Source organism: Triturus cristatus, chromosome 12, assembly GCF_964204655.1.
Source record: "Triturus cristatus chromosome 12, aTriCri1.1, whole genome shotgun sequence".
Lineage (NCBI taxonomy): Eukaryota > Metazoa > Chordata > Amphibia > Caudata > Salamandridae > Triturus > Triturus cristatus.
In genome coordinates this window covers 663757966-663774251 of record NC_140595.1, presented here as the reverse complement: position 1 = coordinate 663774251, position 16286 = coordinate 663757966, and the positions used below count along the sequence as shown (strand labels likewise).

At 40.7% G+C, this 16286-nt stretch overlaps 11 non-coding genes across 11 annotated transcripts; 4 read left to right on the top strand and 7 right to left on the bottom strand.

Annotated features, from left to right (window-relative positions):
* The first annotated feature begins 1338 nt into the window (after positions 1–1338).
* TRNAI-UAU (transfer RNA isoleucine (anticodon UAU)) lies at positions 1339–1433 on the top strand. The gene is made up of 2 exons: positions 1339–1376; positions 1398–1433. It is a non-coding gene; the product is annotated as a tRNA-Ile (tRNA).
* A 1815-nt stretch (positions 1434–3248) lies between these two features.
* TRNAS-GCU (transfer RNA serine (anticodon GCU)) lies at positions 3249–3330 on the bottom strand. Its single transcript has one exon. It is a non-coding gene; the product is annotated as a tRNA-Ser (tRNA).
* A 1669-nt stretch (positions 3331–4999) lies between these two features.
* Positions 5000–5071, bottom strand: TRNAT-UGU (transfer RNA threonine (anticodon UGU)). The gene has a single exon. It is a non-coding gene; the product is annotated as a tRNA-Thr (tRNA).
* A 1084-nt stretch (positions 5072–6155) lies between these two features.
* On the top strand, positions 6156–6250 carry TRNAI-UAU (transfer RNA isoleucine (anticodon UAU)). Its single transcript has 2 exons — positions 6156–6193; positions 6215–6250. It is a non-coding gene; the product is annotated as a tRNA-Ile (tRNA).
* A 1162-nt stretch (positions 6251–7412) lies between these two features.
* Positions 7413–7484, bottom strand: TRNAT-UGU (transfer RNA threonine (anticodon UGU)). Its single transcript has one exon. It is a non-coding gene; the product is annotated as a tRNA-Thr (tRNA).
* Positions 7485–8073: 589 nt separating this feature from the next.
* TRNAS-GCU (transfer RNA serine (anticodon GCU)) lies at positions 8074–8155 on the bottom strand. The gene has a single exon. It is a non-coding gene; the product is annotated as a tRNA-Ser (tRNA).
* Positions 8156–8569: 414 nt separating this feature from the next.
* TRNAI-UAU (transfer RNA isoleucine (anticodon UAU)) lies at positions 8570–8664 on the top strand. Its single transcript has 2 exons — positions 8570–8607; positions 8629–8664. It is a non-coding gene; the product is annotated as a tRNA-Ile (tRNA).
* A 1173-nt stretch (positions 8665–9837) lies between these two features.
* On the bottom strand, positions 9838–9909 carry TRNAT-UGU (transfer RNA threonine (anticodon UGU)). The gene has a single exon. It is a non-coding gene; the product is annotated as a tRNA-Thr (tRNA).
* A 1077-nt stretch (positions 9910–10986) lies between these two features.
* On the top strand, positions 10987–11081 carry TRNAI-UAU (transfer RNA isoleucine (anticodon UAU)). Its single transcript has 2 exons — positions 10987–11024; positions 11046–11081. It is a non-coding gene; the product is annotated as a tRNA-Ile (tRNA).
* A 1822-nt stretch (positions 11082–12903) lies between these two features.
* TRNAS-GCU (transfer RNA serine (anticodon GCU)) lies at positions 12904–12985 on the bottom strand. Its single transcript has one exon. It is a non-coding gene; the product is annotated as a tRNA-Ser (tRNA).
* A 2324-nt stretch (positions 12986–15309) lies between these two features.
* On the bottom strand, positions 15310–15391 carry TRNAS-GCU (transfer RNA serine (anticodon GCU)). Its single transcript has one exon. It is a non-coding gene; the product is annotated as a tRNA-Ser (tRNA).
* Positions 15392–16286: the final 895 nt, after the last annotated feature.

Sequence of the window (16286 nt, the reverse complement as noted above, 5' to 3'; positions counted from 1 at the left end):
CAGGCGTTCGTCAGGCGATCGGAAGGGGTGAGGCAATAATTTATAATTCAATGATCTTCTTGATATTTTCTTGATAATATGAAAGCAGGAAAGGGAAGCTTGGCAATAAGCAATCCTAAAGCAAGGTGTGACTCCAGGGAAGAATGACTTGAAAACAACATACAGAAAGACTCATGTAAAAAGGCCCTGATGAGGCTTGAACTCATGACCCCTGGTTTACAAGACCAGTGCTCTGCAACTGAGCTACAAGGCCAGTCTGCACGCAGGATGTAAATTGCAACATGTATTCTTACTGAGGTATGAATATATCTATGATTTTGAGACTCTGTATGGAAACGTAGTTGCATATGAATGTCCACGTGCGCGCACACATTGAAGACCATGCTTAAGGCACTTTTCTTGGAAGTATGAAAAACGACATTTTCATATGAGAAAATAAGAGTTTTCACATTCAAGACCATACCGATAGCTCTAGTTAGTATGTCTGCAATCAGTGACATATAGAGAACCCACTTATTAGAAGTGATCTGTCTCTGTGGGGCAGACATATGTTAACAGTCATTCATTTGAGACGGCCTAAACTTTAGGAGTAAGAGCTGCTTTCTTATCAATCTATTTATCCAAACTGGTTAATAAGCCAGGAGTGAGTGAAAGGCAATCCTCTGGAAACTCCATGAAAGATCTAATTTCTATTACGCACAAAATACTTCACTTTATTTGACATATTTGTTAAAATGGAACAGTCAGATGATCCCATCTAGCGGATCCTGGCTCTGTCTTGAAAGAGAGTGTAATTATACTACAAGAAATGCTGGCCATCAAAAGAGACTCTGATGGCTTTCCGACGAAGGTGGGATTCGAACCCACGCGTGCAGAGCACAATGGATTAGCAGTCCATCGCCTTAAACACTCGGCCACCTCGTCTGCCCGACAGCCCCATCTGAAACCTTGCTTCACAAAAGGTACTGAAGTGTCAATATACTGTACCTAAAAAAGAAAAAAAAACAGCTGAGGCAAGATCTCACATTCCACGTCTTCCCCCAATTAGGGACCTACATTTCATTTTTGGGAAATTCTTACTATGTGCTAATTACAAATATTCATAAGATTCCCCTAGACTTTGTCAGAACTGTCAAGATATAATTCTATGGGGTTTTGAATAGACAGAGCATATGTTATAGGACAATTATAGAATCTATTCCGTTTGGACTGTATTTTTAATAGTCATGATAACATGCTAGCATGTGAGTCGATCTTGCACAGTGAATGATGGAGCAGTGTCTGTCATCTACTTGGTCAGCTGTAGATGGCTCACCTGGGGAGATGTGAAAAGAGAGAGTTCCAGTGGCGCAATCGGTTAGCGCGCGGTACTTATACAGCAGTACTTGCACTGAGCCATGCCGAGGTTGTGAGTTCGAGCCTCACCTGGAGCAGCTGTGTTGTTTTTCATAAACCATTTCACAAAAAGTAAAGTTTAAACTCAGAGTATGGACGGCCCTTGCTAGAGAGTCTTTACTTCTTATAGGATCTACGTGTCCTACTCCTCTGGGTGCCAAATATCACATATCCTACGCGATGCTCAGTTTAAACATTCCATGATGTGCCAACTTGCATTTCATGCAAACACCACATCAGTGCATTTAAAAATACATTTGTAGAATAATAAATATGATGAAAACAGTGTTCTCACATGATAACCATAAACTGAAGAGCTGCAAAAAATGCTGTATCAGCTACTTACAATAAAAGCTGAATCGAAAAAACTAGCAAAAGAAGAGCATCATCATATTAAAGGTTCTATTCACCATCTTGAGTTGCACCATAGCAGCTTATGGTGCTTTTCTGCTCAGAGTGTGCCTCCAATCCCACATTCATTTTTAATTTCTTTGCAATTTAAAAAACAACAATTACTGCTCGAAGTTCACTTTTCAAAACCATTCAACCTATTAAATGTATTTCTCTAACCTATGAATGTGGTCCATGTTCACTTTTCCTCATCTTCATCTCGATACTCCTTTCCCAGAAACCAGGTTCACTTCTTCATTCAACCCACCCATCCAAGGTCACCAAATCTTTGAAGCAAGTCTGCCTATTCTCCCTTTCTCTCTATGTACAAGATACCTTGTATCATTTGAATGGACAGCAGGAGAGAAGGATATTTAGTGGGGGTGGGGTTTTGAGGAGTAACCTCATTTGCCTAAGAGCCGGGGTATCTGGGAAAAAAAGTATTTTATGGGGGAAGAATTTCACATCTCCTTGGTGAAATTTGTAGGGCCTTATAACATCCTTTCTGTGGATGCAGATTCAGTCGGAACAGAGGTCCTAGTCCTCGTTCTGCCTTTCAAAGGAACTGTAAATATGCATGGCTTATTTGGCTTTGCCGGGCAGGGTGAGAATGGCGTTTGTCAGGCGTTCGTCAGGCGATCGGAAGGGGTGAGGCAATAATTTATAATTCAATGATCTTCTTGATATTTTCTTGATAATATGAAAGCAGGAAAGGGAAGCTTGGCAATAAGCAATCCTAAAGCAAGGTGTGACTCCAGGGAAGAATGACTTGAAAACAACATACAGAAAGACTCATGTAAAAAGGCCCTGATGAGGGTTGAACTCGTGACCCCTGGTTTACAAGACCAGTGCTCTGCAACTGAGCTACAAGGCCAGTCTGCACGAAGGATGTAAATTGCAACATGTATTCTTACTGAGGTATGAATATATCTATGATTTTGAGACTCTGTATGGAAACGTAGTTGCATATGAATGTCCACGTGCGCGCACACATTGAAGACCATGCTTAAGGCACTTTTCTTGGAAGAATGAAAAACGACATTTTCATATGAGAAAATAAGAGTTTTCACATTCAAGACCATACCGATAGCTCTAGTTAGTATGTCTGCAATCAGTGACATATAGAGAACCCACTTATTAGAAGTGATCTGTCTCTGTGGGGCAGACATATGTTAACAGTCATTCATTTGAGACGGCCTAAACTTTAGGAGTAAGAGCTGCTTTCTTATCAATCTATTTATCCAAACTGGTTAATAAGCCAGGAGTGAGTGAAAGGCAATCCTCTGGAAACTCCATGAAAGATCTAATTTCTATTACGCACAAAATACTTCACTTTATTTGACATATTTGTTAAAATGGAACAGTCAGATGATCCCATCTAGCGGATCCTGGCTCTGTCTTGAAAGAGAGTGTAATTATACTACAAGAAATGCTGGCCATCAAAAGAGACTCTGATGGCTTTCCGACGAAGGTGGGATTCGAACCCACGCGTGCAGAGCACAATGGATTAGCAGTCCATCGCCTTAACCACTCGGCCACCTCGTCTGCCCTACAGCCCCATCTGAAACCTTGCTTCACAAAAGGTACTGAAGTGTCAATATACTGTACCTAAAAAAGAAAAAAAAACAGCTGAGGCAAGATCTCACATTCCACGTCTTCCCCCAATTAGGGACCTACATTTCATTTTTGGGAAATTCTTACTATGTGCTAATTGCAAATATTCATAAGATTCCCCTAGACTTTGTCAGAACTGTCAAGATATAATTCTATGGGGTTTTGAATAGACAGAGCATATGTTATAGGACAATTATAGAATCTATTCCGTTTGGACTGTATTTTTAATAGTCATGATAACATGCTAGCATGTGAGTCGATCTTGCACAGTGAATGATGGAGCAGTGTCTGTCATCTACTTGGTCAGCTGTAGATGGCTCACCTGGGGAGATGTGAAAAGAGAGAGCTCCAGTGGCGCAATCGTTTAGCGTGCGGTACTTATACAGCAGTACTTGCACTGAGCCATGCCGAGGTTGTGAGTTCGAGCCTCACCTGGAGCAGCCGTGTTGTTTTTCATAAACCATTTCACAAAAAGTAAAGTTTAAACTCAGAGTATGGACGGCCCTTGCTAGAGAGTCTTTACTTCTTATAGGATCTACGTGTCCTACTCCTCTGGGTGCCAAATATCACATATCCTACGCGATGCTCAGTTTAAACATTCCATGATGTGCCATCTTGCATTTCATGCAAACACCACATCAGTGCATTTAAAAATACATTTGTAGAATAATAAATATGATGAAAACAGTGTTCTCACATGATAACCATAAACTGAAGAGCTGCAAAAAATGCTGTATCAGCTACTTACAATAAAAGGTGACTCGAAAAAACTAGCAAAAGAAGAGCATCATCATATTAAAGGTTCTATTCACCATCTTGAGTTGCACCATAGCAGCTTATGGTGCTTTTCTGCTCAGAGTGTGCCTCCAATCCCACATTCATTTTTAATTTATTTGCAATTTAAAAAACAACAATTACTGCTCGAAGTTCACTTTTCAAAACCATTCAACCTATTAAATGTATTTCTCTAACCTATGAATGTGGTCCATGTTCACTTTTCCTCATCTTCATCTCGATACTCCTTTCCCAGAAACCAGGTTCACTTCTTCATTCAACCCACCCATCCAAGGTCACCAAATCTTTGAAGCAAGTCTGCCTATTCTCCCTTTCTCTCTATGTACAAGATACCTTGCATCATTTGAATGGACAGCAGGAGAGAAGGATATTTATGGTGAGTGGGGGTGGGGTTTTGAGGAGTAACCTCATTTGCCTAAGAGCCGGGGTATCTGGGAAAAAAAGTATTTTATGGGGGAAGAATTTCACATCTCCTTGGTGAAATTTGTAGGGCCTTATAACATCCTTTCTGTGGATGCAGATTCAGTCGGAACAGAGGTCCTAGTCCTCGTTCTGCCTTTCAAAGGAACTGTAAATATGCATGGCTTATTTGGCTTTGCCCGGCAGGGTGAGAATGGCGTTTGTCAGGCGTTCGTCAGGCGATCGGAAGGGGTGAGGCAATAATTTATAATTCAATGATCTTCATGATATTTTCTTGATAATATGAAAGCAGGAAAGGGAAGCTTGGCAATAAGCAATCCTAAAGCAAGGTGTGACTCCAGGGAAGAATGACTTGAAAACAACATACAGAAAGACTCATGTAAAAAGGCCCTGATGAGGCTTGAACTCATGACCCCTGGTTTACAAGACCAGTGCTCTGCCACTGAGCTACAAGGCCAGTCTGCACGCAGGATGTAAATTGCAACATGTATTCTTACTGAGGTATGAATATATCTATGATTTTGAGACTCTGTATGGAAACGTAGTTGCATATGAATGTCCACGTGCGCGCACACATTGAAGACCATGCTTAAGGAACTTTTCTTGGAAGTATGAAAAACTACATTTTCATATGAGAAAATACGAGTTTTCACATTCAAGACCATACTGATAGCTCTAGTTAGTATGTCTGCAATCAGTGACATATAGAGAACCCACTTATTAGAAGTGATCTGTCTCTGTGGGGCAGACATATGTTAACAGTCATTCATTTGAGACGGCCTAAACTTTAGGAGTAAGAGCTGCTTTCTTATCAATCTATTTATCCAAACTGGTTAATAAGCCAGGAGTGAGTGAAAGGCAATCCTCTGGAAACTCCATGAAAGATCTAATTTCTATTACGCACAAAATACTTCACTTTATTTGACATATTTGTTAAAATGGAACAGTCAGATGATCCCATCTAGCGGATCCTGGCTCTGTCTTGAAAGAGAGTGTAATTATACTACAAGAAATGCTGGCCATCAAAAGAGACTCTGATGGCTTTCCGACGAAGGTGGGATTCGAACCCATGCGTGCAGAGCACAATGGATTAGCAGTTCATCGCCTTAACCACTCGGCCACCTCGTCTGCCCTACAGCCCCATCTGAAACCTTGCTTCGCAAAAGGTACTGAAGTGTCAATATACTGTACCTAAAAAAGAAAAAAAACAGCTGAGGCAAGATCTCACATTCCACGTCTTCCCCCAATTAGGGACCTACATTTCATTTTTGGGAAATTCTTACTATGTGCTAATTACAAATATTCATAAGATTCCCCTAGACTTTGTCAGAACTGTCAAGATATAATTCTATGGGGTTTTGAATAGACAGAGCATATGTTATAGGACAATTATAGAATCTATTCCGTTTGGACTGTATTTTTAATAGTCATGATAACATGCTAGCATGTGAGTCGATCTTGCACAGTGAATGATGGAGCAGTGTCTGTCATCTACTTGGTCAGCTGTAGATGGCTCACCTGGGGAGATGTGAAAAGAGAGAGCTCCAGTGGCGCAATCGGTTAGCGCGCGGTACTTATACAGCAGTACTTGCACTGAGCCATGCCGAGGTTGTGAGTTTGAGCCTCACCTGGAGCAGCCGTGTTGTTTTTCATAAACCATTTCACAAAAAGTAAAGTTTAAACTCAGAGTATGGACGGCCCTTGCTAGAGAGTCTTTACTTCTTATAGGATCTACGTGTCCTACTCCTCTGGGTGCCAAATATCACATATCCTACGCGATGCTCAGTTTAAACATTCCATGATGTGCCATCTTGCATTTCATGCAAACACCACATCAGTGCATTTAAAAATACATTTGTAGAATAATAAATATGATGAAAACAGTGTTCTCACATGATAACCATAAACTGAAGAGCTGCAAAAAATGCAGTATCAGCTACTTACAATAAAAGGTGACTCGAAAAAACTAGCAAAAGAAGAGCATCATCATATTAAAGGTTCTATTCACCATCTTGAGTTGCACCATAGCAGCTTATGGTGCTTTTCTGCTCAGAGTGTGCCTCCAATCCCACATTCATTTTTAATTTATTTGCAATTTAAAAAACAACAATTACTGCTCGAAGTTCACTTTTCAAAACCATTCAACCTATTAAATGTATTTCTCTAACCTATGAATGTGGTCCATGTTCACTTTTCCTCATCTTCATCTCGATACTCCTTTCCCAGAAACCAGGTTCACTTCTTCATTCAACCCACCCATCCAAGGTCACCAAATCTTTGAAGCACAAGTCTGCCTATTCTCCCTTTCTCTCTATGTACAAGATACCTTGTATCATTTGAATGGACAGCAGGAGAGAAGGATATTTATGGTGAGTGGGGGTGGGGTTTTGAGGAGTAACCTCATTTGCCTAAGAGCCGGGGTATCTGGGAAAAAAAGTATTTTATGGGGGAAGAATTTCACATCTCCTTGGTGAAATTTGTAGGGCCTTATAACATCCTTTCTGTGGATGCAGATTCAGTCGGAACAGAGGTCCTAGTCCTCGCTCTGCCTTTCAAAGGAACTGTAAATATGCATAGCTTATTTGGCTTTGCCCGGCAGGGTGAGAATGGCGTTTGTCAGGCGTTCGTCAGGCGATCGGAAGGGGTGAGGCAATAATTTATAATTCAATGATCTTCATGATATTTTCTTGATAATATGAAAGCAGGAAAGGGAAGCTTGGCAATAAGCAATCCTAAAGCAAGGTGTGACTCCAGGGAAGAATGACTTGAAAACAACATACAGAAAGACTCATGTAAAAAGGCCCTGATGAGGCTTGAACTCATGACCCCTGGTTTACAAGACCAGTGCTCTGCCACTGAGCTACAAGGCCAGTCTGCACGCAAGATGTAAATTGCAACATGTATTCTTACTGAGGTATGAATATATCTATGATTTTGAGACTCTGTATGGAAACGTAGTTGCATATGAATGTCCACGTGCGCGCACACATTGAAGACCATGCTTAAGGCACTTTTCTTGGAAGTATGAAAAACTACATTTTCATATGAGAAAATAAGAGTTTTCACATTCAAGACCATACCGATAGCTCTAGTTAGTATGTCTGCAATCAGTGACATATAGAGAACCCACTTATTAGAAGTGATCTGTCTCTCTGGGGCAGACATATGTTAACAGTCATTCATTTGAGACGGCCTAAACTTTAGGAGTAAGAGCTGCTTTCTTATCAATCTATTTATCCAAACTGGTTAATAAGCCAGGAGTGAGTGAAAGGCAATCCTCTGGAAACTCCATGAAAGATCTAATTTCTATTACGCACAAAATACTTCACTTTATTTGACATATTTGTTAAAATGGAACAGTCAGATGATCCCATCTAGCGGATCCTGGCTCTGTCTTGAAAGAGAGTGTAATTATACTACAAGAAATGCTGGCCATCAAAAGAGACTCTGATGGCTTTCCGACGAAGGTGGGATTCGAACCCACGCGTGCAGAGCACAATGGATTAGCAGTCCATCGCCTTAACCACTCAGCCACCTCGTCTGCCCTACAGCCCCATCTGAAACCTTGCTTCACAAAAGGTAGTGAAGTGTCAATATACTGTACCTAAAAAAGAAAAAAAAACAGCTGAGGCAAGATCTCACATTCCACGTCTTCCCCCAATTAGGGACCTACATTTCATTTTTGGGAAATTCTTACTATGTGCTAATTACAAATATTCATAAGATTCCCCTAGACTTTGTCAGAACTGTCAAGATATAATTCTATGGGGTTTTGAATAGACAGAGCATATGTTATAGGACAATTATAGAATCTAGTCCGTTTGGACTGTATTTTTAATAGTCATGATAACATGCTAGCATGTGAGTCGATCTTGCACAGTGAATGATGGAGCAGTGTCTGTCATCTACTTGGTCAGCTGTAGATGGCTCACCTGGGGAGATGTGAAAAGAGAGAGCTCCAGTGGCGCAATCGGTTAGCGCACGGTACTTATACAGCAGTACTTGCACTGAGCCATGCCGAGGTTGTGAGTTCGAGCCTCACCTGGAGCAGCCGTGTTGTTTTTCATAAACCATTTCACAAAAAGTAAAGTTTAAACTCAGAGTATGGACGGCCCTTGCTAGAGAGTCTTTACTTATAGGATCTACGTGTCCTACTCCTCTGGGTGTCAAATATCACATATCCTACGCGATGCTCAGTTTAAACATTCCATGATGTGCCATCTTGCATTTCATGCAAACACCACATCAGTGCATTTAAAAATACATTTGTAGAATAATAAATATGATGAAAACAGTGTTCTCACATGATAACCATAAACTGAAGAGCTGTAAAAAATGCTGTATCAGCTACTTACAATAAAAGGTGACTCGAAAAAACTAGCAAAAGAAGAGCATCATCATATTAAAGGTTCTATTCACCATCTTGAGTTGCACCATAGCAGCTTATGGTGCTTTTCTGCTCAGAGTGTGCCTCCAATCCCACATTCATTTTTAATTTCTTTGCAATTTAAAAAACAACAATTACTGCTCGAAGTTCACTTTTCAAAACCATTCAACCTATTAAATGTATTTCTCTAACCTATGAATGTGGTCCATGTTCACTTTTCCTCATCTTCATCTCGATACTCCTTTCCCAGAAACCAGGTTCACTTCTTCATTCAACCCACCCATCCAAGGTCACCAAATCTTTGAAGCACAAGTCTGCCTATTCTCCCTTTCTCTCTATGTACAAGATACCTTGTATCATTTGAATGGACAGCAGGAGAGAAGGATATTTATGGTGAGTGGGGGTGGGGTTTTGAGGAGTAACCTCATTTGCCTAAGAGCCGGGGTATCTGGGAAAAAAATTATTTTATGGGGGAAGAATTTCACATCTCCTTGGTGAAATTTGTAGGGCCTTATAACATCCTTTCTGTGGATTCAGATTCAGTCGGAACAGAGGTCCTAGTCCTCGCTCTGCCTTTCAAAGGAACTGTAAATATGCATGGCTTATTTGGCTTTGCCCGGCAGGGCTTTCCCGGCAGGGTGAGAATGGCGTTTGTCAGGCGTTCGTCAGGCGATCGGAAGGGGTGAGGCAATAATTTATAATTCAATGATCTTCATGATATTTTCTTGATAATATGAAAGCAGGAAAGGGAAGCTTGGCAATAAGCAATCCTAAAGCAAGGTGTGACTCCAGGGAAGAATGACTTGAAAACAACATACAGAAAGACTCATGTAAAAAGGCCCTGATGAGGCTTGAACTCATGACCCCTGGTTTACAAGACCAGTGCTCTGCCACTGAGCTACAAGGCCAGTCTGCACGCAGGATGTAAATTGCAACATGTATTCTTACTGAGGTATGAATATATCTATGATTTTGAGACTCTGTATGGAAACGTAGTTGCATATGAATGTCCACGTGCGCGCACACATTGAAGACCATGCTTAAGGCACTTTTCTTGGAAGTATGAAAAACTACATTTTCATATGAGAAAATAAGAGTTTTCACATTCAAGACCATACCGATAGCTCTAGTTAGTATGTCTGCAATCAGTGACATATAGAGAACCCACTTATTAGAAGTGATCTGTCTCTGTGGGGCAGACATATGTTAACAGTCATTCATTTGAGACGGCCTAAACTTTAGGAGTAAGAGCTGCTTTCTTATCAATCTATTTATCCAAACTGGTTAATAAGCCAGGAGTGAGTGAAAGGCAATCCTCTGGAAACTCCATGAAAGATCTAATTTCTATTACGCACAAAATACTTCACTTTATTTGACATATTTGTTAAAATGGAACAGTCAGATGATCCCATCTAGCGGATCCTGGCTCTGTCTTGAAAGAGAGTGTAATTATACTACAAGAAATGCTGGCCATCAAAAGAGACTCTGATGGCTTTCCGACGAAGGTGGGATTCGAACCCACGCATGCAGAGCACAATGGATTAGCAGTCCATCGCCTTAACCACTCGGCCACCTCGTCTGCCCTACAGCCCCATCTGAAACCTTGCTTCACAAAAGGTACTGAAGTGTCAATATACTCTACCTAAAAAAGAAAAAAAACAGCTGAGGCAAGATCTCACATTCCACGTCTTCCCCCAATTAGGGACCTACATTTCATTTTTGGGAAATTCTTACTATGTGCTAATTACAAATATTCATAAGATTCCCCTAGACTTTGTCAGAACTGTCAAGATATAATTCTATGGGGTTTTGAATAGACAGAGCATATGTTATAGGACAATTATAGAATCTAAGGACTGTATTTTTAATAGTCATGATAACATGCTAGCATGTGAGTCGATCTTGCACAGTGAATGATGGAGCAGTGTCTGTCATCTACTTGGTCAGCTGTAGATGGCTCACCTGGGGAGATGTGAAAAGAGAGAGCTCCAGTGGCGCAATCGGTTAGCGCGCGGTACTTATACAGCAGTACTTGCACTGAGCCATGCCGAGGTTGTGAGTTCGAGCCTCACCTGGAGCAGCCGTGTTGTTTTCATAAACCATTTCACAAAAAGTAAAGTTTAAACTCAGAGTATGGACGGCCCTTGCTAGAGAGTCTTTACTTCTTATAGGATCTACGTGTCCTACTCCTCTGGGTGCCAAATATCACATATCCTACGCGATGCTCAGTTTAAACATTCCATGATGTGCCTTCTTGCATTTCATGCAAACACCACATCAGTGCATTTAAAAATACATTTGTAGAATAATAAATATGATGAAAACAGTGATCTCACATGATAACCATAAACTGAAGAGCTGCAAAAAATGCTGTATCAGCTACTTACAATAAAAGGTGACTCGAAAAAACTAGCAAAAGAAGAGCATCATCATATTAAAGGTTCTATTCACCATCTTGAGTTGCACCATAGCAGCTTATGGTGCTTTTCTGCTCAGAGTGTGCCTCCAATCCCACATTCATTTTTAATTTATTTGCAATTTAAAAAACAACAATTACTGCTCGAAGTTCACTTTTCAAAACCATTCAACCTATTAAATGTATTTCTCTAACCTATGAATGTGGTCCATGTTCACTTTTCCTCATCTTCATCTCGATACTCCTTTCCCAGAAACCAGGTTCACTTCTTCATTCAACCCACCCATCCAAGGTCACCAAATCTTTGAAGCACAAGTCTGCCTATTCTCCCTTTCTCTCTATGTACAAGATACCTTGTATCATTTGAATGGACAGCAGGAGAGAAGGATATTTATGGTGAGTGGGGGTGGGGTTTTGAGGAGTAACCTCATTTGCCTAAGAGCCGGGGTATCTGGGAAAAAAAGTATTTTATGGGGGAAGAATTTCACATCTCCTTGGTGAAATTTGTAGGGCCTTATAACATCCTTTCTGTGGATGCAGATTCAGTCGGAACAGAGGTCCTAGTCCTCGCTCTGCCTTTCAAAGGAACTGTAAATATGCATGGCTTATTTGGCTTTGCCCGGCAGGGTGAGAATGGCGTTTGTCAGGCGTTCGTCAGGCGATCGGAAGGGGTGAGGCAATAATTTATAATTCAATGATCTTCATGATATTTTCTTGATAATATGAAAGCAGGAAAGGGAAGCTTGGCAATAAGCAATCCTAAAGCAAGGTGTGACTCCAGGGAAGAATGACTTGAAAACAACATACAGAAAGACTCATGTAAAAAGGCCCTGATGAGGCTTGAACTCATGACCCCTGGTTTACAAGACCAGTGCTCTGCCACTGAGATACAAGGCCAGTCTGCACGCAGGATGTAAATTGCAACATGTATTCTTACTGAGGTATGAATATATCTATGATTTTGAGACTCTGTATGGAAATGTAGTTGCATATGAATGTCCACGTGCGCGCACACATTGAAGACCATGCTTAAGGCACTTTTCTTGGAAGTATGAAAAACTACATTTTCATATGAGAAAATAAGAGTTTTCACATTCAAGACCATACCGATAGCTCTAGTTAGTATGTCTACAATCAGTGACATATAGAGAACCCACTTATTAGAAGTGATCTGTCTCTGTGGGGCAGACATATGTTAACAGTCATTAATTTGAGACGGCCTAAACTTTAGGAGTAAGAGCTGCTTTCTTATCAATCTATTTATCCAAACTGGTTAATAAGCCAGGAGTGAGTGAAAGGCAATCCTCTGGAAACTCCATAAAAGATCTAATTTCTATTACGCACAAAATACTTCACTTTATTTGACATATTTGTTAAAATGGAAGAGTCAGATGATCCCATCTAGCGGATCCTGGCTCTGTCTTGAAAGAGAGTGTAATTATACTACAAGAAATGCTGGCCATCAAAAGAGACTCTGATGGCTTTCCGACGAAGGTGGGATTCGAACCCACGCGTGCAGAGCACAATGGATTAGCAGTCCATCGCCTTAACCACTCGGCCACCTCGTCTGCCCTACAGCCCATCTGAAACCTTGCTTCACAAAAGGTACTGAAGTGTCAATATACTGTACCTAAAAAAGAAAAAAAACAGCTGAGGCAAGATCTCTCATTCCACGTCTTCCCCCAATTAGGGACCTACATTTCATTTTTGGGACATTCTTACTATGTGCTAATTACAAATATTCATAAGATTCCCCTAGACTTTGTCAGAACTGTCAAGATATAATTCTATGGGGTTTTGAATAGACAGAGCATATGTTATAGGACAATTATAGAATCTATTCCGTTTGGACTGTATTTTTAATAGTCATGATAACATGCTAGCATGTGAGTCGATCTTGCACAGTGAATGATGGAGCAGTGTCTGTCATCTACTTGGTCAGCTGTAGATGGCTCACCTGGGGAGATGTGAAAAGAGAGAGCTCCAGTGGCGCAATCGGTTAGCGCGTGGTACTTGTACAGCAGTACTTGCACTGAGCCATGCCGAGGTTGTGAGTTCGAGCCTCACCTGGAGCCGCCGTGTTGTTTTTCATAAACCATTTCACAAAAAGTAAAGTTTAAACTCAGAGTATGGACGGCCCTTGCTAGAGAGTCTTTACTTCTTATAGGATCTACGTGTCCTACTCCTCTGGGTGCCAAATATCACATATCCTACGCGATGCTCAGTTTAAACATTCCATGATGTGCCATCTTGCATTTCATGCAAACACCACATCAGTGCATTTAAAAATACATTTGTAGAATAATAAATATGATGAAAACAGTGTTCTCACATGATAACCATAAACTGAAGAGCTGCAAAAAATGCTGTATCAGCTACTTACAATAAAAGGTGACTCGAAAAAACTAGCAAAAGAAGAGCATCATCATATTAAAGGTTCTATTCACCATCTTGAGTTGCACCATAGCAGCTTATGGTGCTTTTCTGCTCAGAGTGTGCCTCCAATCCCACATTCATTTTTAATTTCTTTGCAATTTAAAAAACAACAATTACTGCTCGAAGTTCACTTTTCAAAACCATTCAACCTATTAAATGTATTTCTCTAACCTATGAATGTGGTCCATGTTCACTTTTCCTCATCTTCATCTCGATACTCCTTTCCCAGAAACCAGGTTCACTTCTTCATTCAACCCACCCATCCAAGGTCACCAAATCTTTGAAGCACAAGTCTGCCTATTCTCCCTTTCTCTCTATGTACAAGATACCTTGTATCATTTGAATGGACAGCAGGAGAGAAGGATATTTAGTGGGGGTGGGGTTTTGAGGAGTAACCTCATTTGCCTAAGAGCCGGGGTATCTGGGAAAAAAAGTATTTTATGGGGGAAGAATTTCACATCTCCTTGGTGAAATTTGTAGGGCCTTATAACATCCTTTCTGTGGATGCAGATTCAGTCGGAACAGAGGTCCTAGTCCTCGCTCTGCCTTTCAAAGGAACTGTAAATATGCATGGCTTATTTGGCTTTGCCCGGCAGGGTGAGAATGGCGTTTGTCAGGCGTTCGTCAGGCGATCGGAAGGGGTGAGGCAATAATTTATAATTCAATGATCTTCATGATATTTTCTTGATAATATGAAAGCAGGAAAGGGAAGCTTGGCAATAAGCAATCCTAAAGCAAGGTGTGACTCCAGGGAAGAATGACTTGAAAACAACATACAGAAAGACTCATGTAAAAAGGCCCTGATGAGGCTTGAACTCATGACCCCTGGTTTACAAGACCAGTGCTCTGCCACTGAGATACAAGGCCAGTCTGCACGCAGGATGTAAATTGCAACATGTATTCTTACTGAGGTATGAATATATCTATGATTTTGAGACTCTGTATGGAAATGTAGTTGCATATGAATGTCCACGTGCGCGCACACATTGAAGACCATGCTTAAGGCACTTTTCTTGGAAGTATGAAAAACTACATTTTCATATGAGAAAATAAGAGTTTTCACATTCAAGACCATACCGATAGCTCTAGTTAGTATGTCTGCAATCAGTGACATATAGAGAACCCACTTATTAGAAGTGATCTGTCTCTGTGGGGCAGACATATGTTAACAGTCATTAATTTGAGACGGCCTAAACTTTAGGAGTAAGAGCTGCTTTCTTATCAATCTATTTATCCAAACTGGTTAATAAGCCAGGAGTGAGTGAAAGGCAATCCTCTGGAAACTCCATAAAAGATCTAATTTCTATTACGCACAAAATACTTCACTTTATTTGACATATTTGTTAAAATGGAAGAGTCAGATGATCCCATCTAGCGGATCCTGGCTCTGTCTTGAAAGAGAGTGTAATTATACTACAAGAAATGCTGGCCATCAAAAGAGACTCTGATGGCTTTCCGACGAAGGTGGGATTCGAACCCACGCGTGCAGAGCACAATGGATTAGCAGTCCATCGCCTTAACCACTCGGCCACATCGTCTGCCCTACAGCCCATCTGAAACCTTGCTTCACAAAAGGTACTGAAGTGTCAATATACTGTACCTAAAAAAGAAAAAAAACAGCTGAGGCAAGATCTCACATTCCACGTCTTCCCCCAATTAGGGACCTACATTTCATTTTTGGGACATTCTTACTATGTGCTAATTACAAATATTCATAAGATTCCCCTAGACTTTGTCAGAACTGTCAAGATATAATTCTATGGGGTTTTGAATAGACAGAGCATATGTTATAGGACAATTATAGAATCTATTCCGTTTGGACTGTATTTTTAATAGTCATGATAACATGCTAGCATGTGAGTCGATCTTGCACAGTGAATGATGGAGCAGTGTCTGTCATCTACTTGGTCAGCTGTAGATGGCTCACCTGGGGAGATGTGAAAAGAGAGAGCTCCAGTGGCGCAATCGGTTAGCGCGTGGTACTTGTACAGCAGTACTTGCACTGAGCCATGCCGAGGTTGTGAGTTCGAGCCTCACCTGGAGCAGCCGTGTTGTTTTTCATAAACCATTTCACAAAAAGTAAAGTTTAAACTCAGAGTATGGACGGCCCTTGCTAGAGAGTCTTTACTTCTTATAGGATCTACGTGTCCTACTCCTCTGGGTGCCAAATATCACATATCCTACGCGATGCTCAGTTTAAACATTCCATGATGTGCCATCTTGCATTTCATGCAAACACCACATCAGTGCATTTAAAAATACATTTGTAGAATAATAAATATGATGAAAACAGTGTTCTCACATGATAACCATAAACTGAAGAGCTGCAAAAAATGCTGTATCAGCTACTTACAATAAAAGGTGACTCGAAAAAACTAGCAAAAGAAGAGCATCATCATATTAAAGGTTCTATTCACCATCTTGAGTTGCACC